We start from the raw sequence: 24,464 nt of genomic DNA, 5'->3' as shown, positions 1-24,464 counted from the left end.
TGGACAGCAACCTTTCGTTAGATTGGATGATTCAAAATGCCAGAGAACAACAAGTAGGTGATTGTGTAGCATGTGCAGGCACCTGACCTCACCTGTACACTGAACCTGTATCCAGAGAACTCATGGGGGTTCAACTGCATGATTGGCTTAACCCAACAGGCAGCTCCAACCAATTGTACGATAGTAGCTAGTATAGTTCCTCCAATTGATAAAAACACTGAAACAGGTACATTTTTATCTAAATGTGCAAATTACACTTGTTTTAATTTTACCACCCCCTCTGCTACTGTTAATTATGGAAACATTGAGGCTGATTGGTGTAATATCACTCTTAGTGGCACCAGCAAAGGTGCCAGAGTAGGAGAATGGGGAAGGGCTGGCTTATATTATTATTGTGGCAGCAACTGTTTGTTTATCAGAATTCCCCAAACTGCCATAGGAACATGTGCCAGGGTTAGACTAGGAGCCCCACTAGTGTTGATAGGTGACAGGGGATATGGGGCGATCGTGGCTCAAGAGTTGGGAGTTTGCCTTGTAATCGGAAGGTTGCAGGTTCGAGCCCCGGCTCGGACAGTCTTGGTCGTTGTGTCCTTGGGCAAGACACTTCACCCGTTGCCTACTGGTGGTGGTCAGAGGGCCCGGTGGCGCCAGTGTCCGGCAGCCTCGCCTCTGTCAGTGCTCTGTCCACACACACTGGTGTGGCTACAATGTAGCTTGCCATCACCAGTGTGTGAATGTATGGGTGAATGACTGGATATGTAAAGCGCTTTGGGGTCCTTAGGGACTAGAAAAGCGCTATATAAATACAGGCCATTTACCATTTACAGACTAGTGAAAACGAATGATGCTGGCACCCTGACTAGGAGGCATACATGCCATGTGCTAGCTCGTAAATCAGCAGGAGCCTTTGACCTAACTGTAGGATCACCCACTTCTATAGATGCCATAGGGGTACCTGGAGGAGTTCCCAATGAATATAAGCTGGTAGATCAAGTAGTCTCAGGGTTTGAGAATATTCCAATTATTTCAGCATTCTTTCCTGTCACACCAAACAAAAATGTAGATAGGATTAATTATGTCCATTGTAACGTATTGCGCTTGCCAGCTTAACTAGAGATGCAATTGAGGGACTAGCTGAGCAAGTAACCTCAACGTTTCTGATGGCGGTACAAAATAGAATGGCTTTAGACATGCTGAACATTCAGGGGTTGACAGTCCATTAGAGTTTGTTTGTTATGTTTGGTTTGGATTTATTTTATCTATTATGATTTCTTTAGCTACTTTTGTTGCAATTTTAGTGACCTGGGGATGTTGCTGTGTTCCTTGCATCTGGTCTCTTGTGTTAATAGACCTCTCTCCATCGAATCATATCTGTTATTAATCTCTGTCTCTCTTCCACAGCATGTCTTTATCCTGTTTTCCTTCTCTCACCCCAACCGGTCGCAGCAGATGGCCGCCCCTCCCTGAGCCTGGTTCTGCCGGAGGTTTCTTCCTGTTAAAGGGAGTTTTTCCTTCCCACTGTCACCAAAGTGCTTGCTCATAGGGGTCATATGATTGTTGGGTTTTCTCTGTATTTATTATTGTGCGATCTACTGTACAATATAAAGCGCCTTGAGGCGACTTTTGTTGTGATTTGGCGCTATATAAATAAAATTGAATTGAATTGAATTGAATTGGTTAAGCTCATCACTAGGACCATTGAGCCCACAGGGCCTGACCAAAAGGGGGCGATGATGCCTCTGCAAGTCATCTTCTGGTGCTTCCAAGCATTCTTCTCCCATGGCCAAAAGAGGTGATCTCTTAAAAGAGATCAAAAGGGGGATTTGTGGAAATAATGTATTGTTTACTATGTATGTTAAAGAGAACATAGTTTATTATCGTTTGTCATATTATGATACTGTTGTTGGTAGGGCATAGAATACAAATAATAAAACATTGCTGGAATGTGAACAAGGAACTAGGGTGCGATGCAGGAGAACAACTAACCCCCACCTATGTTGATCTCCAGTTGATCTCTGTAATGGTATTTGGGAATAAAGTGATTGTGTGAAACTTAGAAGCATCTCTGTGTGGTCTCTACCAAGACAAAAGGATGGGAGAGACTGGTGTTATCTCGACAGTATGTAAATTTGTATATAAGTATCTATGTATGCATGTGCAATGAGTTGTCACAGAGGACAGCCAGCAGGCAATCATTGTTACCCTATTTTGATTACTACTTGGAAGTTTAAACAGCTTCCTTGGATTTTTTGCTGCTAAATAGATGAAGCATTCCCCTTTACCAGGTTAATTTTGCAAGGAAACTAATTCTCTGTTTGGCCTGAAAACTTGCTGGCTCATTCCAAACAATGTACTGTACCAGTAAGTATGATGTCAGTGTCTCATAAAAACTGTTAAGGTATGAATGCACTAAGATAAAAATACTATGTCAGGAAAGCTACTTTTAATACGTTGAAGAATGTTGTTTGCCAAGATAGCTGGCAGGTATGTTCACTTTAAGCTGCAGCAGTGTTAACAAAACAAGTATATACTTGCCAGACAAGGTAAAAAAAAGTATGGCATATAGACGTAAAACTTGCTATTGTCATGTTTTTGTAATTTTCCATATAAAGGACATTCTTCTTCAGACCTCCTACTTAATATGTGTAGGGGTTTTAAAAAGTCTTCTAGTCAACCACTGACAGGAGCCGATGCCCTCTAACAGTGTTTGAATGCAAAATATGGTGTCAAGAACAGTTATAAATGCAGTATGTCACATAAGATTAGGAACAATTACCACAAAGAACCATGTTGTTAACTTGTGTCATATAGAAAAACAAAATGAGGAGTTGTGCTGGGGAATTTTCATTACATCTGTGCACCACTACTTCCTCAAAGCATAGCTCTCATAACACTTAAAGAAGGAGGTGATGAGCTGAATTCAATTCAATTCAATTTTATTTATATAGCGCCAAATCACAACAAAAGTCACCTCAAGGCGCTTTATATTGTACAGTAGATAGCACAATAATAAATACAGAGAAAAACCCAACAATCATATGACCCCCTATGAGCAAGCACTTTGGCGACAGTGGGAAGGAAAAACTCCCTTTTAACAGGAAGAAACCTCCAGCAGAACCAGGCTCAGGGAGGGGCGGGGCCATCTGCTGTGACCGGTTGGGGTGAAAGAAGGAAAACAGGATAAAGACATGCTGTGGAAGAGAGACAGAGATTAATAACAGATATGATTCGATGCAGAGAGGTCTATTAACACATAGTGAGTGAGAAAGGTGACTGGAAAGGAAAAACTCAATGCATCATGGGAATCCCCGGCAGCCTACGTCTATTGCAGCATAACTAAGGGAGGATTCAGGGTCACCTGGTCCAGCCCTAACTATATGCTTTAGCAAAAAGGAAAGTTTTAAGCCTAATCTTGAAAGTAGAGATAGTGCCTGTCTCCCGAATCCAAACTGGAAGCTGGTTCCACAGAAGAGGGGCCTGAAAACTGAAGGCTCTGCCTCCCATTCTACTTTTAAATACTCTAGGAACAACAAGTAAGCCTGCAGAGCGAGAGCGAAGTGCTCTAATAGGGTGATATGGTACTACAAGGTCATTAAGATAAGATGGGGCCTGATTATTTAAGACCTTGTATGTGAGGAGCAGGATTTTGAATTCAATTCTGGATTTAACAGGAAGCCAATGAAGGGAAGCCAAAACAGGAGAAATATGTTCTCTCTTTCTAGTCCCTGTCAGGACTCTTGCTGCAGCATTTTGGATTAACTGAAGGCTTTTCAGCGAGTTTTTAGGACATCCTGATAATAACGAATTATTAGAAGAGTTAAAATGTAGTTGTTACCAATTACAGATTAAAGAGTTTAGTACATATGAAACTCAACGTTAATGACACTCAATGTCAAAAAAAGAATATTTTTACCCAGAAGGAACCTGGTACTGGAATAAAACCATAACAGATCTTTGTTACATAGCATGACACCAATGAGGATATGCACAATGATTTATAGGATGGGTTTGAAGTTGCATTCCACGAAAGCAGAAAAACAAACAAGAAAGTAATTTTTTTTAGATTTTACTTCCTCATAGCTGCTCTGTTGTCTTTCACAGATATATCTACACACAGCAACGCTCTTTAAACTATCAGATGACCTGAGCGCTAATAACCAAAGATACTATATTATGTTACAGGAGGTACTGAAAGGCAGGCATTAGAAGTATATGTTTTCTTGGACTTAAAATTGCGATAAGAACAATCTATGACAACCATATTTTACTCAGAAATATACTAGTGAGCTCTTCTATTTATGCAAAGGAGTAAATTCATTTGAAGTTCACATATTTTACAGTGGACTTGTGGATCTTCTCATAGCTCTAACTCATGGATTACGGACTAATCATCTGTGTGCTCACAGGTTTGTGCCTCTTACAGTTGTATTATGAACACTTTTATAGATACAGTATATCTCTCCCATTTTATTACTACATGACATGTTTTGCTGTTATCATCAACACAGGAAACTAAGCATGGTTTTACTGAGACAGACTGCAATTTGATCTAGTTAAATCTGCAGGGAATACAAGTTTTAGGTAGACATTATACAGTTTATACTGGACCTACAGTATATAAAGTGTAATATAAAGTGAAGGTATAAACCAGTCAGTGACATCTCAGAAATAGTGTGGGATTTTCTCACTGTAGTTAAATGTGTAATTATACTTGAATATAAAATACATGAGATAAAATGTATCACAGTGCTTCTTAGTTTATGAAAAAGTACAATGCTAGTACCTTACAAAGTGCTTTTTGATCATATTGTTAAACTACTTAAACCTGATTCAAGTTGACTCTTTATATTTGTCACGATGAGCTGTTTGGCGGGTAGTGATTGGACCCAAATGCAGGACTCTGAGATGAAGTATTAAACTTAAAGGTGGCAGTTTTTATTCACTGGCAAAAAATGACTAAGAAACACAAAACATGAATACTAGAAACAAAAACAAAACTCAAAGTAGGAGGGATGACCTGAACTGGGAGTTCAGGAAGTGACATGACGTAACCTGACAAACATGACGAGCACGGAACACACAACTAATGCGGAGGACGCAACAACTGGCAGGGCAAAACACAGGGCTTAAATACATACTGAGGGAATGCGAAACAGGAGGGAGACACAGCTGGGGACAATGCAGACACGATGAAGCACAGGGAAGCAACACAGAACACCCTAATCCAAAGACTAAGAATATAACAAACAGAAGATCACAAATCATAATAATAATCAGAACTAACAGTTCATTACTTAAACATAAATAATAAACAATGTGACAATATTAGTTGTAAAATAACACAGTATTGTACATAATTTATAAATAAAAACTGACTGCTACAAAAATGAACAATGCCTCACTTCAGGAGCCCTGGCTAGCGTTGCCTTTAGTCAAACTCATCAGTACTACTATGTGAGCACCTCACTGAATTGGACGGAGGCACAGAGCCACTGCAGAGATGCCTACACTGACCTGGCCACCATAGAAAGCACAGCTGACGTTGATGTTGTCAGAAGCATTGCAACAAACGCAAGTAAGCTCTTAATACTAATATTATAAATGTAACATATACAGTTCTTTAATTATACATATAAAACAAACTCCCAACAGCTTGAGAAACATAGGAATACATAAAACTAACAACTAAAATAATTTGGGTTGTAAAAAACAACAATGAATGCAATTTGTGGTTGTTTTTGCATTTAAACATGCAACCATTTTATTTAATGAACATCTTTTTGAACAGGCAAGGCATGGATAGGTCTCCATGATGACCTGGAAAACAGTTGGAGATGGTCCCTAAATGACAGCAGCTTCTACGGTCAAGGAGAGACAACATTTAGAAACTGGTACACTAGTCAGCCCAACAATCTTTTTGGACAGCAATACTGTGTGGTACTTTTAAGTGGGAGTCCATACAATGGTACATGGGATGACCTTGAGTGTGACAACATGCTAAACTTTGTGTGCTATAATGGTAAGTTTATATTGAATAGTTTTTCTGATAGTTTGCAAATTAAGAAATGTTTTCCCCCACAATTATGATAAAATCTGTTATTAGATCTAAACACAACACATATTACAGATTTTACAAATATCTATTTTGACATGTTGTATTTCTTCTTTTCTTCCATATATTTCCAGGTACAGTAGATGGTCAAGAATCTTTTGTTAAAGTTAATATGCTTATGACCTGGAATGAAGCTCAGAGTTTCTGCAGGGAGAATTATGTTGACCTACCCAGGTACACAATCCATCCATCCCTATTGACGACTACAAGAAATAATATTAGTTTCTAAGATTTCTAAGAAGCCATAAATATGCGATGCAGACATGATGATCTTTTCATTCATTTCAGTGAAAGTTGAAGTTAAAGTACACAATACACAATGTGCCTTTACCTACTGTATATAAATATTGAAATTATTATAGTTATCATAAAAATTTTAACTTTTAATGTGTGACTAAATGCTGGATATGTAACATTAGGCATTATAATTCCAAACCAATACATTAAGAAACATAAGCGAAAAACAATACATGTGTCAACTTATGTAGATGCTTAACTCTGTATTGAAAATGCTGCATGCCTTCTTACAGTATACGAAATCAGACAGAAAATGACAAGATCACGGTCACAGCAAATGGAAGCTTTGTGTGGATTGGTCTGTATCGGCAAAAGGTGTGGTCTGATGGGAGTGACTCTCTGTTTCAATTCTGGGCCACTGGGCAACCAGACTCTGGAAATGAGCAGTGTGTTGCTGCAGATTTCAGTGACTCAGGACGATGGTCGGATGAATTGTGCTCTAACAACTTTCCATCCATCTGTTTTATGACAAGTAAATTTCTACTCTCACATCCTACATAGGTGTTCAGATTTGCATTAAAAATTTTAATCATGAACTGTTTTTTGTGTAATATTCATAGCACAACCAGCACATTTACCATGAAAGTAATGTGACAAAGCTGGATAGTGAATTTGTGTACATGAAAATAAAAAGGAAACAATGATTTTCTGTATGTTTACATTTCTCATGCACAGCCAAGATACCAGATTAATATAGTGGAAATACAGCATACAGATTATATTTTAAAAGATTATATTTTGTTTAAAAAAGGCAAAATGGACATCTCTTAGATTATATAAATATATAATATTATTTGCTATGAGTTTGTAATATGCAACAGACTGACACTTAAATACAAGGATAAATTATGAACCAATTCAAAAGTGTATTTGAACCAGAGTGATAATGTCTGTCAATATACCAAAGAACTTCTTGCTTTTGACTGCATTTTCTATAATGATTAAGGGGGATAATATTTGTTGTAACCATCTGTAATTTTTATCATCTACAGTAACAATAAAACTAAAAGAACAAAATGAAACCAGCATCACTCTGCAATGGAATCAGATCAACAACAATGTCAGCTTTGTTCTCCAGTTTAATGGTACAGAGACAAGCATCAGTGCACCAGCTGGAAATGGACCAGTGAATCAAACAGTCTCATCTCTCACTGCTGGAACTAAATACACATTCACTCTCTACTCTGTGTTTGAGAACGTCAGAAGCAGTGGAGTCAGCATTACTGCAGTCACTGGTATGATACTAAATGTCTTGCTCACTGTATCCCCCCATTATATGTTCTGCAGTATAGAAATTTTATATCTGTATCTATATCTATATCTATATATACATATATATATAGAGAGAGAGAGAGAGAGAGAGAGAGAGAGAGAGAGAGATGAGTTCATCAGGAAGATGGCCTGAATGACTGAATACCTTAGACAGCAAAAACCCAAGAAAGAGGAGCAAGAGGAGGAACCATCATGGAAGGACAGACCCCTACAATGTATGTACTACCAGCAGATAGAGGAGGTGACTGATATCCAGAAATCCTACCAGTGGCTGGACAAAGCTATACTGAAAGACAGCACAGAGGCACTAATTATGGCAACACAGGAACAAGCTCTAAATAAAAGGTCCATAGAGGCTGGGGTCTGACAGAAGAAGACGGCCGTAGTGATAGATGTAGCGACTCCGAATGATAGCAACATCAGGGATAAGGAACACGAGAAGCTTGAGAAATACTAAGGGCTCAGAGAAGAGCTTGAGAAGATGTGGAAGTGAAGGTAACGGTGACCCCAGTGGTAACCGGAGCACTAGGTGCAGTGACTCCCAAGCTAGGCCAGTGGCTCCAGCAGATGCCAGGAAAAACATTGGAGATCTCTGTCCAGAAGAGTGCAGTCCTAGGAATAGCTAAGATACTGTGCAAGATCCTCAAGCTTCCAGGCCTCTAGTAGAGGACCCGTGCTTGAAGAATGGACTCCCCACAGGGGCGAGCGGGGAATTTATACACAGTTGATATTACGTGGAAATATTTACGTGACATTGCACAGATCAATGTCAAGAAGTGTACTCTTTTTTTACCAGCAGTCAGGATCATACTTTATAGCAAAACAGTTTGTCTTATAGTACTGGTGGCTCGGGTCTAATTGACAGTGCAGGTAAAATGCATCCATCAACTTAGCAAACTTCTAATCAAGAAAACAATAAAAACAGCAGAAAGAAAAGAGAAATTAATAATATATCTATATTTTACATTATTATTTTCATGTTCATAACATGAAACAACAACATCGAACAACTTCTGAAAATCTTTATTTTTTTCCTGTCAAGAACAAATCCAACAATATATCATGTTTTTCTAGAGGCATTCTATCTTCATACATTGCCATGCCCAGTGAAATTGTGTCTGGCATATCTTTATTAACTTGCTAGGAGTTATATATGTTCAGATTAACCAATTATAGAGTGTTTGTGTGAAGTGTTGAGAGTATTAGTGTTAAGACTAAGATGTGTAGCTCAGACTGCTTTCAAGTCCTCTTTTGCAATTTTAGCTTCCAACTCTTCATTCCATGTATTCATTTTATAATGTGCACTCTCTGCTGAGCAGGATATATAGAGATGGTAACATTTCTACTGGTGTTTGTGGGAGTTTAAATTACTGACTTAAATTAGTGAATTGTGTTATCTTAGTATGTTTTCTTCTGAGGTGAGGATATTTAAATAAATGGGGGGGGGGGGGGTCAGTTCTCATTTTTCAAAGGACATGATGAAATCAGAGTTTGGAAGATACAATTTTTGAATCTTTTAAAACCTTAAAGAAGCCCAAACTTAAAATGTAGCATCTGCTGTTTGAAGCTGCAGCTGGGAAATGTTTGAAAAAGATAAACTAATGCAAAACCTTCATCTTTAAATAGTTGATTTGATATAAATGACTGGTATTAGGACAATTTTATGAGTCATGAAGCCAGCGAAAATTTTGGTTTTTAAGATACTGAACTGTTACTGACTGAACTTACTATGAATTATTTTCTTTCTCAGCTCCTCTAAACACAGACAGCTTCATGCCAATTGCACAAACTGAAACCAGCATCACTCTGCAGTGGAATAAAGTCAACAACAATGTCAGCTTTGTTCTCCAGTTTAATGGTACAGAGACAGACATCAGTGCACCAGCTGGAAATGGACCAGTAACTCACACAGTCTCATCTCTCACTGCTGGAACTAAATACACATTCACTCTCTACTCTGTGTTTGAGAACATGAGAAGCAGTGGAGTCAGTATTACTGCAGTCACTGGTAAGATATTAAATGTCTTGCTCACTGTATCTCCCCAGTATACAATCTGAAGTATGGAAATTATATATATGTATATATATATATATATATATACGGTGGCACGGTGGTTAGCACTGTTGCCGCACAGCAAGAAGGTCCTGCGTTCAATTCCACCATCAGGCCGGGGTCTTTCTCTGTGGAGTTTGCATGTTCTCCCCGTGTTTGCATGGGTTCCCTCCGGGTACTCCGGCTTCCTCCCACTTTCCAAAGACATGCAACTTGTGGGGATAGGTTAATTGGATAATTCAAATTGCCACTAGGAGTGAATGTGAGTGCGAATGGTTGTCTGTCCCTGTGTGTTGGCCCTGCGACAGACTGGCGACCTGTCCAGGGTGTACCCTGCCTCTCGCCCTATGGCAGCTGGGATAGGCTCCAGCGCGCCTGAAAAGGATAAGCGGAAGCGGATGGATGGATGGATGGATGGATGGATGGATGGATGGATGGATATATATTTTATTATTATTTATTTATTTATTTTTAACTGTAAATAGAGGTGAATGGAACAGACCAGATGCTGGTGTCAAAATAAGGTGGAAGAAAAGAGTCATTTTAATTAGCTTGGGCCACTCTGTCATGACCAAAGACAGTATCAATTTGACTGGATTTGTTTTATTATATTGTTTTATTATACTGTCTGTGGTCATCATATATCAAATGTGAATATCATTTAGACTAGATTATGCTGGAATTATACATTTAAAAACCAAATGTAAAATGAGTTATTCAACTGTAACCTCACAGATACAAATCTTGAGAAACAGATAGGGGACAGATTCATTATGGCCCTCTGCTAGTAATTACCCAGGAAGAAAGAGACTCTGGGTGGGATTTCATTTTTCACTGTTCAGTAAAATTTGGGATGTGTTATAAAAAGCTCAGTTTTTATAACTAAATTAATTATTTATGTCATTACCTTTAAAGATAAGCTCTGTGGTAAAAGAGAACGCCTGTCTATGCAGTTCACTTTGCGAGAAAGTAAAAAACAAAAAAAGATTTTTCTCACACTGACTCTTAGCGATTGCTTAAGATATGCATAGATATCAGGTTAGACCTGGAATAGTTAATGTCATTTTTTATATTTTGACAACTCCTCACAGGTTGACCAGATCCACATGAAAAGTGGTCTGAATAAACTTTAGTTGTTGATGATTCTTTTGTATGAAAACTGTGAGGCTTCATTTCACATTGAGCTGTCCCAGTGAGCTGCTGAGGGGTTTGCAAAGCTTGAAAAATCCTGAAAATTAGACTCACCTCAGTCATGATGAAAACTTCTGAAGCTCATTTGTAAGTTCAAAAAGGAAGATCTGTAATCACTCATCTGCCTTCTTTCCTGGCTATTCGCCTGCTTTTCTGTTCTTTACATGACTACCGCTTTCTCACGCTGACGGTCTCAATACTGACATTACTCTGGTCCAATCAGCTTCTTACCCAGTTTGTCCTGGTTTAAATCTGTGACTCTCTTTCATGCAACCCACCTCTTCTCCATCTCCACCTCAGACACCTCAGCCAGAGCTCAATTCAAGCCTCAGTCATCTTCTTCACCACCAGGATCTAGACTCGGAGGGGTCTTGTCCTAAATCTAATCATCAGCAGGATTCCGTTCTGCCACGATTGGCACGACAGACTCTCTAATTGCCAAATACATTAATTTCTGTGTCTCAATAAATCGTGCTCACTTCTTCAAAGCGATTTCTCCTTATTAAAATGTTTTATAGTTCTTGCTCGTACATGTGGCAAAATGCCCCACCTGCCATATTTAAATGAAGCAACCCCAGTTGTATGTTTCATCCAAATGTCTAAAAAAAAATGTAGCTTCATGTAATATCCCAAGATGTGCAAAAAACCTCTCTTGGAATTATATCCACGTACTTACAACAGAAATTCACCATTTGGTACTAAACATCATCAGACGATGACTAAATTTGCATTGCGGTTCCACACGTGATATACAGCCACATGATGCTGGATTTTCTCTAACACCACCTAGTGTGCACAGGAAGGGATAAAATCCCTTTTTAGTGCAGCAGCTAGACTTCTGTATAAGACTTTCATGTTGTCTTTATGAATTGAATTTGACAAAATGCAATGCTCAAAACCAAATTAAATTTTGCACAAGCAAAAAGACTGGTGAAATTCGATGCACATGTATAATATCAAAAATTCTCTCCTGTGCACATACCTTTAACCCAACAGAAAATCAGCCATTTTCAACTGAATAAAACCACAATCTTTTCTCCAATGCATCCACCAGGGTCTGAGTGTTTATGTGATAGTTAGCAAAGTACTTAAAGCATACAATACAGTGCTGTATCAATCTAGATGTTTGGCTTGTAATACCAAGTGCTTGTTTGTCCTGCAGGTGTGGACTGCACGAATTTCCAATGCTTTGACCCCTGTCAGAACTATACTGCTCTGAATGATGATTGGCGGTCAACAAATAATACAAACATTCAGGACCTGCACTGTGATCGTAATATTGACTGGCAAGGCTGGTATCGCCTGTTTCTGGGGCAATCCAGTGCTCGTATTCCAGAGAGGTGCGTAGACTCAAACAGGTGTGGGACCCATGCACCTTTGTGGATAACACAACCTCATCCCACACAGGCTGGTGAAATTGTGAATCGCACTGTGTGCAATACATGGAGTGGTAGCTGCTGCTTGTTTACCTCACACACCATCGAAGTCAAACTCTGCTATGGAAACTACTATGTCTACAAACTTCAGAAGCCAGTCACGTGCTATCTTGCATACTGTGCAGGTATTGTTATACTTTAAGTATTACTACACTATATCAAATTCATATTTATCAAGTTTTCCTTAAATTCACCTGTTCACAACAATGGCTCCAGCATGACTGCAGTACTTCTATTTATTTTTTACTTTAAATAGAGGTGAATGGAACAGACCCTGAAGTTCCTTCAACCACAGCATCTCCAGCCACTCAGGTCAACATCACTGCTACAACAGCAGTGAGCAGCAGCACAGCAGGTGAGGGGGAGGTCCATCTGGTTAATGGAGAAAACAGCTCCTGCTCTGATAGGGTGGAGATCTTCCACAGTGGACAGTGGGGGACAGTGTGCGATGATTACTGGCATGTGATGGATGCTCAGGTGGTGTGTACACAGCTTGGCTGTGGCTGGGTCTACTCAGCACCAGAAAGTTGCTCTATTTGGACAGGGCATTGGGCCCATCTGGTTAGCAGATGTTGCATGCACAGGCAGTGAGTTAACACTGTCTGAATGCTACCACTCGGGGTATGGATCTCACAGCTGCGGCCACCATGATGATGCTGGTGTCATCTGTGGATGTAATTGTGTGTTGCTAAAGGCACTGTCCCACTGTTTTACTGCATGTCCATAGTATAAAGTTTAAATACTAACATCTTGATGCATTCTCAATCATCCAGGTAAGTAAATCTTCTAAAGTTGATTCTGTTCATCTGGACGTAGCGTTTTCAGTGGGAGAAACGTTTCGTCACTCATCCAAGTGACTTCTTCAGTCTCAGCTGACTGCAGGTTTCCCCAATCTTATAAACAGTACATTTGCGTAATGACTGAAACCAGCCCACTGAAGGAACAATGGGCTGGGAGGTCACCTTCATCATAATTATGCAAATTCTCATGACCATTGATCAACAACCACTGATCAAGGCCCACTGATCAAAGACCACTGATCAATGGCCATGAGTACCATTCACAGAGAGTTGTGGAATGGCTGCAATCACAGCATTGTAAGTATTTTCGTCACTGCTCAGTGACGAAAATACTTATGAGCCCCTGAAACGAGACCCAGGAAGTGGCTACAGGAAGAGGGTGATAGACTCTCTGAAGCAGTTAGAACAAGACAAGGCTATCGACCAGATCTCATACCACAGGCTATACCCAGGGGAATCGACACCAAGTCTGTATGGTTTACCGAAGATACATAAACATGGTGCACCTTTAAGACCAATTGTCTGCATGATCAACTCGGTCACCCATAACATCTCTAAGTTTCTGGCTTCAATCCTCAACCCGCTGGTAGGCAGCTCTGAACACCACATCCAGAACACTTTGGATTTTGTTGAGAAGGTGAGCGATGTCATTATGGAGGCAGATGAAACCATGGTGTCGTACGATGTTACATCTCTCTTCACTTGCATCCCAGTCACGGAAGCGTTGGAGGTAGTCCGTAAAAGATTACAGGATGACACCAACCTCAGCAGCAGGACCACTCTCAGCATCGACCGAGTGTGTTTGCTTTTGGAACTGTGTCTTCATTCCACCTACTTCACATACAAGGGTCAGTTCTACAGGCAGAAACATGGGTGTGCCATGGGCTCCCCAGTTTCACCCATCGTGGCCAATTTGTACATGGAAGAAGTGGAAAAGAGGGCTTTGCTATCCTACCCTGGAACACCACCAAGTCATTGGTTCAGATATGTGGGTGACACCTGGGTGAAAATCAAATCTCAGGACGTACCACAATTCACGGATCACATTAACTCAGTGGACCAATACATCAAATTCACAAGGGAGGATAGGAAAAGTGGCAGGTTAGCCTCCTTAGACTGTGAGATTTCCATCAGTAATGGGGGAATCTAAAAGCTGAGGTGTACCGGAAACCTACACATACGGATCAGTATTTAAGGTCTGACTCTCATCATCCACTGGAGCACAAACTGGGTTTATGCCCCAGTGGAGCAACCATCCCCACAGACACAGCGGCCAGGGAAGCAGAAGAACATGTGGTTATAGTAAATGTGGTTATCCCAGCTGGATATTTGTCAAAGCTGGGAAGGCACCTAAAGAAAGCTCCAGCCGATCCAGGAGAGAAGGACAACTGCTGCCCAAGCGAAAACCTGTAGTGATCCCGTATGTGTCAGGAGTATCGGAGCAATTGAGATGCATTTTTTCTAAACACCAGGTCTCTGTGGCTTTTAAACCCCAAAACACGCTGCGCCAAAAATTAGTCCACCCCAAGGATCGGGTCCCCCGACACAAACAGAGTAACATAGTGTACGCTGTTAAGTGCCAGGAGGATTGCCAGGATTTATACATGGGGGAAACCAAACAACCTCTGGCAAAGCGGATGGCACAACACAGAAGAGCCACCTCGTCAGACTCTGCAATCTATTCACACCTACAGGCCAGTGGACACTCTTTCAATGATGAGGATGTACACATCCTGGACAGGGAGGAACGCTGGTTTGATGGCGGAGTCAAGGAGGCAGTGAATGATACTCATGGCCATTGATTAGTGGTCTTTGATCAATGAGCTTTGATCAGTTGTTGTTGATCAATGGTCATGAGAATTTGCATAATTATGATGAAGGTGACCTCCCAGCCCATTGTTCCTTCAGTGGGCTGGTTTCAGTCATTACGCAAATGTACTGTTTATAAGATTGGGGAAACCTGCAGTCAGCTGAGACTGAAGAAGTCACTTAGATGAGTGACGAAACGTTTCTCCCACTGAAAACGCTATGTCCAGATGAACAGAATCAACTTTAGGAGATTTAAATACTATTTTAGAAACATATTTTTAATTTAAGCCACATTTTTTGTTCACAGATATTTCAATATAAATTATTTTGTCTTCCAGTCAAGAATGATAAGGAATATGAATGTATGTCAAAGTGGAACATAATGTTTATCTTAAAAAACAAGCTTCATATTTATTAGCTCCGGCCACTCTGTCATGATCATAGACAGTATCGATATGATTCTGTTTGATTTTTCTATATTTTCTGCGGCCATCATTTATCAAATGTAAATATTAAATAGACTAGATTAAGGTGGAATTATAAATTGAAAAAACAAATGTAAAATGAAATATTCAGCTGCAACCTGAAAGAGACAAATCTTTAGAAACAGATACAGGACAGTTTCATTATGGCCCTCAGCTAGTAATTACCCAGGAAGAAAGAGACTATGGGTGATTTTTCACTGTTCAGTAAAATTTTGGATGTGTTATAAAAAGCTAAATTTTTATAACTAAATTAATTATTTATGTCATTACTTTCAAAGATAAGCTCTGTGGTGAAAGAGAAAGCATGTCTCTGCTGTTCACTTTGCTACAAAGTAAAAAAAAAAAATTTAAAAAAGATTTTTCTCACACTGACTCTTAGAAATTGCTTAAGATATGCATACATATCAAGCAGGTTAGACTATGATAACGCTCTATTTGTAGGATCAAAGATTATCATTATCAGCTTGTTCAGTATGTAGCAGCCAGAGACATTACACATACATAGAAGATTGTACTTATAAACCTATTACTGGCTCCGTTATTTCATTGGCTGCCAGATGAACAGATAATTGCCTTAAAATTATCTTAAAATTCACTCAGTTTATACAGCACTCAATGGTGTGTCCACTGAGTACTTCGCCGACTTGCTCATTTTCTTCAACACAATAAGATATATCAGATTTACAGCAATACTAGAGGTATTTTCCTGATTTACTCTTAATAAAAATAGTAAGACTTTGAAAACATCACATTCTACCTTAAAATTATGACAGGATGCATCAGATGCAAATAAAAAAATAAAATACAACAACAGATGCAATGTGCCGATCAAGTCACTTGCCTGCTCTCTTCTTTCAGCTCCTCCAAATACAGAAGGATTCAAATCATCAGGACAAAATGAAACCAGCATCACTCTGCAGTGGAATAAAGTCAACAACAATGTCAGCTTTGTTCTCCAGTTTAATGGTACAGAGACAAGCATCAGTGCACCAGCTGGAAATGGACCAGTGAATCACACAGTCTCATCTCTCACTGCTGGAACTCAATACACATTCACTCTCTACTCTGTGTTTGAGAACGTCAGAAGCAGTGGAGTCAGCATTACTGCAGTCACTGGTAAGCTCTTACATTTCATACTGTGCTATTCACAGAAAGAATGCATCAAGTTGTGATTATAAACAGTAAACTGGTTGTTTACAGTTAGTTCCTACTTGTCGAAATGAATCAGTGTACATTACATACTAGTGATTTATGAAGGTGCAATTTGGTTATTTAAAAATCAGCCAACAGCAGTTTGAGATATTAATTCATCAGTCGAGGCAGTATCAAGCAGTGTTGGGTAAGTTACTTTAAATTAGTAACTTAGTTACATTACTAGTTACTTCTCTAAAAAAGTAACTCAGTTACTTCAAGTTACTCGTTACTTTCAGAGTAACTAGTTACTAGGGAAAGTAACTTTGGTTTTACTCAGAATTCTCTTGTTAATGTGTTGCTTCCGTAACTGGATACCCAGCAAGATTGCCAGTCTTCTAGCTTGCTTACTTGTCACAAGTGCATTGTGCCACCTACCAATAGAAAGGAAAAAATAATGTGCACATTTCCACGAGAGAAATCGCACGCCTGGACCATCGTTGACCGCCGCATGATTCTAGCCTGCTTTTTACATCAAACACAAAAACTGCAGTCGTGGTGCTTTCGATTGTACTCAGAACTCGGAAATTCTGCCGTCTGAATAGGAAGATGTAGGTAACACCAGACTGCAGATGAGCTGCATACAGAGCTGGACTGGGACAAAACAATCGTCCCAGGCATTTTGACTAGAGACCGGCCCACCATTATAGGAAAAATCATAAAGCCTTTGAATGAAAATAAACACTGTTGTGACAGTGATGTACACTGTTCTGATGGTATATATGTATCAATCTATCAATTGTTTGTTGTAAGACTCAGATAATTATTTTTTTTTAAAAGCTAGACATTTTAAATGAGAATAAGAAAGAAAAGTATTTCTTTTTGCCCCCCTTTCTCTGTTAATGCCCTACATGGACCCCTGGCAACACATTGCTAGACCCGCCCCTGCACAGTTACCAGCTGTCAGCTACTTAGAAAAGGATCCTGGTGTTATTTGTCTCTCAGAAACAGTTCATAACTTCCTTTCAACTCATTCATGTCACCTAAAAGGTAAACCTGTTTCTCGTATGTCTGTGAAGGTTCTCAGTCATCCAGGTCATCGTAGTCAAAGGAGTTTGCAAAGAAAAGCGTCTGGACTTCTTTGAGTTGCTTGAAGACGTTTCACCTCTCATCCGAGAAGCTTCTTCAGCGAGCGTGAGCGACCATCTTTGAACAGAGGCGGTGGTTTACGACACCAACTGTCTGCCATCTATAATCCAGTTTTGAGTTCCCTCCCCAGACGCCTTAACGCCCACTCACATCCTGGGCCATCTGACCTCAGGAAATCACATGATAGGGTGGGGCCAGGTTTCACAATGAGCTCACCCGAAACCCTGGCTGATTAGGTCCCACACCCACTTTCACACCTTGGCGCATGTGATTAGAGGATCACCAGGGGGTCCTTTGTCCCTCCTTGGGGGGATACTCCCACTGGGTTTAAATCTGGAACTCTCGGCCATTTGACCTTAGAACTGAAGAAGCTTCTCGGATGAGAGGTGAAACGTCTTCAAGCAACTCAAAGAAGTCCAGACGCTTTTCTTTGCAAACTCCTTTGACTAAACCTGTTTCTCCATCACCTGTTCAGCTCTGATGATTCAGTAAGGACATCTCCTGGTTTCATCTTCATGTTTCCCTCTCACCAGATAACCAAACCGACATCATGACCAGCAGCTTTACAGCTGTGGCTCCAGCAAACATCAGCTGATACTAGAAATTAATATTAAATAAATTCTAACAACAGCTGATCAAGCTTAAACGTGCTGCTGTTGTTTAGCGCGACATCCGCTGGTTTTGTCATGGTCCTGGGTCATTTTAACCCAGTGTTCTTAGTTTTCCTGTGGTTTTGTATTTTGTTCTTTATGTTCATAGGATTGTTTGGTTTGGTATTTGGATTCCCCCTGTGTCCATGCTTATATTGTGGTGTTTGTTCTGGTACTGTGTTCCCATCCCTTGTGTTCTGTGTTCTCCTCATCCTCTCGTGTATTCATTCTTGTTCTCTGCCTCTCTCTCTCTCTGCCTCTCTCTGTGCTCATCTCTGTGTACTCTGTGTTGTGTTTAAGGTCCACATCTTAGTGTCAGTATTTTCAGTTTCGTGTCCTCCCCGCTCTGTCATAAGTAATTGTCCTCAGCTGTGTTCCCCGTGTGTTCCCACTTCCCTCATTACCTTCCGTGTATTTATGTCAGAGCAGCGGTTATCCAGCCGGACATGTTGGGGGCGGTTGGTCATGAAGTCCAGTAACCATTTGCAGATGAGGGAACTGATGCCCAGGTCTGTCAGTTTCCTGATGAGTTGTGAGGGGTGGATTGTATTGAATGCTGAACTGAAGTCTATAAACAGCATTCTGGCGTAGGTGTTGTTGTTGTCCAGGTGTGAGAGGACAGAGTGCAGTGCGATGGAGACTGCATCCTCTGTGCTCCTGTTCTGGCGGTATGCGAATTGGTGGGGGTCCAGGGTGGGGGGAAGACAGGATTTGAAGTGTGCTAAGACCAGCTGCTCTTAGCACTTAGTGATGATGGGGGTGAGGGCTACTGGGCGGTAGTCATTGAGGCTAGATGGGTTGGAGTTTTTGGGTATCAGGACGATGGAGGTGGATTTGAAGCAGGCCGGTACCACAGCGTGGGCCAAGGACAGGTTGAATATGTCTGTCAGGACTCCTGCAAGCTCCCCAGAACACGCTCTGAGAACACGCCCGGGGATGCCATCAGGACCAGGATGCTCCTCAGTCAGTCAGTCAGCCTTCTCCTCAGTGTACAGTCCAGTCTTCTCCCCAACCACCATTACTACCACTAGTTCAGTTTGCTACCCAGTCTCCCTCAGTTAACTCTGTAGCTCAGTCTCCTGCGTCCCCGCTAGCTCAGTCTCCTGCGTCCCCGCTAGCTCAGTCATCTACCCAACCACCAACTCCACTCTCACCACAGCCATCATTACAGCCACTAGTTCAGTCCCCTGTGCCAGTTCAAACTTCAGTTCAGTCTCCCGTAGCAGGTCAGCCTCCGGTTCAGTTACACACTCAACCACCTGGTCATCTACACGTTCAGCCAGGGGTCCCAATTACCTCTGGCTCTACATCAGCTCCTGCTGGAAGCTCGGATGAGTCCATCCAGCACTTCGCGGCTCCCACGCCGCCAACCGCTGGATGAGTCCATCCAGCACTTCGCGGCTCCCACGCCGCCAACCGCCTCGTCCGCTGGGGGTTCTGGTGAGCCCGGCCAGCACTTCCTCGTCTCCGCTGGGGGTTCTGGTGAGCCCGGCCAGCACTTCCTCGTCTCCGCTGGAGGGTCCGAGGGGCCCGTTCAGCCACCTGTTTCCGCTGGGGGTTCTGGTGAGCCCGGCCAGCACTTCCTCGTCTCCGCTGGGGGTTCTGGTGAGCCCGGCCAGCACTTCCTCGTCTCCGCTGGAGGGTCCGAGGGGCCTGTTCAGCCACCTGTTTCCGCTGGGGGTTCTGGTGAGCCCGGCCAGCCCTTCCTCGTCTCCGCTGCGGGTTCTGGTGAGCCCGGCCAGCACTTCCTCGTCTCCGCTGGGGGTTCTGGTGAGCCCGGCCAGCACTTCCTCGTCTCCGCTGGAGGGTCCGAGGGGCCCGTTCAGCCACCTGTTTCCGCTGGGGGTTCTGGTGAGCCCGGCCAGCCCTTCCTCGTCTCCGCTGGGGGTTCTGGTGAGCCCGGCCAGTACTTCCTCGTCTCCGCTGGAGGGTCCGAGGGGCCCGTTCAGCCACCTGTTTCCGCTGGGGGGTCCGAGGAGCCCGTCCAGCAGCACGCCTCGTCTGCTGGGCGTCCTGGAGGACCCAGCCAGCACATCCTCATGTCAGCTGACGGTCCGGGGAAGTCTGTTCAGCCGTCACCTGCTGAATCATCACCTGCGACTTCTACACCGTCACCTGCAGCATCACCGCCTGCAGCATCCACATCGTCGCCTGCAGCATCCACATCGTCGCCTGCAGCATCACCGCCTGCAGCATCACCGCCTGCAGCATCACCGCCTGCAGCATCCACACCGTCGCCTGCAGCCTCACCGCCTGCAGCATCACCACCGTCAGGTCCCGCGGCCGTCCCGCTGCCATCAGGTTCCGCGGCCGTCCCGCTGCCGTCAGGTTCTACGTCTTCATCCTCGTCTGGTCCAGCCTCCGAGCCTTCATCCTCCTCGTCTGGTCCAGCCTCCGAGCCTTCATCCTCCTCGTCTGGCCCTGCCTCCGAGCCTTCATCCTCCTCGTCCTCAGCCTCGCCTGGTCCGGCCTCTGCTTCAGCCCCGCCTGGTCCGGCCTCTGCTTCAGCCCCGCCTGGTCCGGCCTCTGCTTCGGCCCCGCCTGGTCCAGCGGTTGTTACACCACCGTCCAAGGTACGTCCAGCACCTCGGCATCGTCGGCCACTTTCTGGGCCTCTAGCCAGATGTCATCGCCGTCGTGGGCGGCCTCCGGACCGGCTCTGTCATCTCCTTACCCTGCGTTGCCGCCGCTGCCTTATTGTAATGTAGCACTACAATAATAGAGAAAAAAGACCAACATTTAGTTGATGTCTATGAGGAAACATTTGCGGGACGGGAAAATCCATTGGAGGCTAAACTCAGCAATATATAAAGGGAAGCCTAAATAAATAATTTTCAGATGCAAGTTCGAAACAATAACTTTACAATGAAAAGCTGTTACAGTAATGATACATTAGACTCTCAGACCTGCTAAGATCTGCTGATGAAACTAAAAGCACATATGTGTGTCTTTAACTTGATGTTCCACTTTCACAACTGTCCCCCCACCTAACTGCTCTCTCTCAGCTCCTCCAAATGCAGACAGCTTCCGATCATCAGGACAAAATGAAACCAGCATCACTCTGCAGTGGAATAAAGTCAACAACAATGCCAGCTTTGTTCTCCAGTTTAATGGTACAGAGACAAGCATCAGTGCACCAGCTGGAAATGGACCAGTAACTCACACAGTCTCATCTCTCACTGCTGGAACTCAATACACATTCACTCTCTACTCTGTGTTTGAGAACGTCAGAAGCAGTGGAGTCAGCATTACTGCAGTCACTGGTAAGTAAATTAATGATGAGTACAAGCTGGAAGAATAACAGCTTTTGTTTTGTTTTTGACTTTTTTCTTTGGTTTAGTTTCATTTTTGTTGTTGTTGTTGTTACATCTTCCTTTTGCGGCTCATCAGTGCATGTGATTTTTTTCCTTTTCCTTTTTTTATTAGTGTTGAAGAATACATTTACATGTAGATATTGTGTTTATAGTTAATTCTATTTTGTTTTCTCTCCATGTAAACGCATAACTGATTCTACTTTCTACATTCAAAGGGCCTAGTAAGTATTTGCATTTCTTTCATTTACTGTATGCTCCCAAAGCATTTCATCAGGTATATTGTTTGTATACCTGTGTTTGTATCATTTGATCATTTACAACATTTCTGTAATTTACTTTATAGTGTATTACGTGTATATCTCTACAATCCTAATTAACAAAAACTTGGATGCTGTGAATAACAACATACATTTAAATACAGTATCCAAGAATAAATACTCCTTTAATTTCTTTTATAAATAAAGATTTCATGATCATTATGTCATTATTAATTAATGTAACATTTGTTTTTTGTGTAAACAGATTATGTTATTGGACTGAAAGCGAGACTGCGGGCATTTGTTCAGCTGTCAGAGTCGGACATTCAGGAGAGACTGGAAGAGGTCAGACTAACCTCTGTTTGATTTTCTTTTTTCATACTTATATTCACTTTGTCCAGCGATAACATGAAGCCTTTTTTCTGTTTTTTATGGCTTGTTTTTTTTCTCCACCTCTAGTTCTTCAGACAACATGGATTACTGCCACAGGTTTTATCCCTGAGGAACCTGAAGGTTAAACCATGACACCAGATGAGAAAAGTGCTTATACTTTACAAATTTCCAATTAATTTCCTCAAACTGGAACAAAAATTAATTTGATTGACCATTTTTGAAGATCTCCATATACATAATTGTGTGTATTCTGTGTACTGAGCAGCAGCAGAGGTCATTAACAAGTTAAATGTTACCTTGACCTTTTGGTAATCTTTGTTGCTCAGAAGTTGGTAACAGGTGTGTAAAGTTTTGTTTATCAGTGTTTTAAATGTGATAATGCAATTAAATTAAATACTGTGGGCATTTATGCTATATCATTATCTTTCTAAACCGATGGGTTATATTTTTATGGGATCTATTTGAACCAACAGAATACTGTGTTAATGTAACTCTGAGCACCCCTTGCTGGAAATAAAAGGAATTACAGTGCTATTGCTTCTGTTGTAGGGCTGGAAAAGGAGAATCAATCTAGCTCAGATTATGTCTAAAGTCAAATTCCTTATCACTTCTTTTTTGTCAGTGCTGCCATATTTCTGATGGCCACACATTGTAAATAAATATTGACAAGATCACAGCAGAGGTGGACTTTTTTTTTTTTTTTTTGCTGTTTCTTTCTACATAGTGTTTGGTTCTCTTATCATTTTTTGTCCTGGTGTCTGCTGCATTTTTTCCTGAGTGCTCTGTTCTCCTGTCATTGTCTGAAGGGCAGTCTGTCTTTGTTAGCTCTGCAATAAACTGGTGATCTGTCCAGAGTCTAGCACAGTGAGCAGCTGGATACGCAATAAACTAAATTAAAATATTGCTATTTATTTATTAGTATCTATTTGTGTTCCACTTTGATTCTTTTGGGATCAGAATCAACAACTGTAAGCTAATGTGACGTAGCAACAGGAAGAGTTGCCATACAGCATTAATCAGCTTACTTTCAAGAGGTCACACTGGTAGTCTATTTATCAGAAGAGCGACTGCAGACCCGCAGACCACATGTCAAAGTGACCTTGGACAAGATACTGAACCCCAAAATGCCTGTCATTCATTCATCAGTGTGTAAGGCTACGTTCACACTGCAGGCGAAAGCGCATCAAATCCGATTTTTTTGACCCTATGCGACCATATCCGATCATGGTATGACAGTGTGAACGGCACAAATCCGATATTTTCAAATCCAGGTCACTTTCATATGTGGTACTGAATCCGATACATATCCGATGTTTTAGAAAGCAACTGCTGTTTGAACGGTCATGTCGCATTAAATCCGTCTTTTACGTCACTGACACAAGACAGACGCCAATTATCAGCTCCGGAGAAGCGCCCGAGAAGACATCGCGAACGCTCCCAGTGTAGATGTCAGTGAAACTGTTGGGAAGACAACGTGAACATTTTATTTATACTGTATAATCTGCAGATTCTGACAGAAATCTGCAACTATCCTTTGAAGCACCGCTCCTCTCTAAAACAGCAATAATTATTAGGTTATTTACATTATTATGTAAATAACAAAATAACTTAAAGCAAAAATTGGGAAACGTAAAGTCCGAAGTCTTTATATTAAGGGCCATCAGTCAAACAATACTGTTTGCTCTGGGTCTAAACAGAGCGAGTTGTGTGTGACATCTTCTTTTGCGCATGCGGGCCGCTTTGATCGTTCACACTAGAGCGCGTTTGATGTCGCATTTTATTTGTAGTGTGAACAAGCAGACAAAAAAAATCGGATTTGATAAAAAAAAAATCGGAATTGAGCATTAAGACCTGCAGTGTGAACGTAGCCTAAGTGTATATCAGCCAAGTGATACATACTTATCATTCCCTATAATTTTTCTTCAGAAGGACTGACTTACAGTGAGCCAAGAGCCACGTATTGAGCAGCTGGACATACAGAACCAAACATAAGGGGAGGCTCTAGGTCCAGAGATGGAGCAGGTCATCTACTGGAATCTGTTGGATTCCAGTCATTGCACAGTCATACCTTTTATATTAGTACTATGAAATTGGAAACTGTCCTGCGTCAGCAAT

At 41.6% G+C, this 24,464-nt stretch overlaps 1 long non-coding RNA gene across 1 annotated transcript; it reads left to right on the top strand.

Moving 5' to 3' along the window:
• Positions 1-21,601: 21,601 nt before the first annotated feature.
• LOC120438978 lies at positions 21,602-23,226 on the top strand. Its single transcript, XR_005612297.1, has 4 exons — positions 21,602-21,648; positions 21,915-21,920; positions 22,222-22,301; positions 22,416-23,226. It is a non-coding gene; the product is annotated as an uncharacterized LOC120438978 (long non-coding RNA).
• Positions 23,227-24,464: the final 1,238 nt, after the last annotated feature.

This window comes from Oreochromis aureus, linkage group 3 (assembly GCF_013358895.1).
Source record: "Oreochromis aureus strain Israel breed Guangdong linkage group 3, ZZ_aureus, whole genome shotgun sequence".
Classification (NCBI taxonomy): domain Eukaryota; kingdom Metazoa; phylum Chordata; class Actinopteri; order Cichliformes; family Cichlidae; genus Oreochromis; species Oreochromis aureus.
Note: the sequence above shows the minus strand (reverse complement) of the source record. Positions and strands in the feature narration are given on the sequence as shown.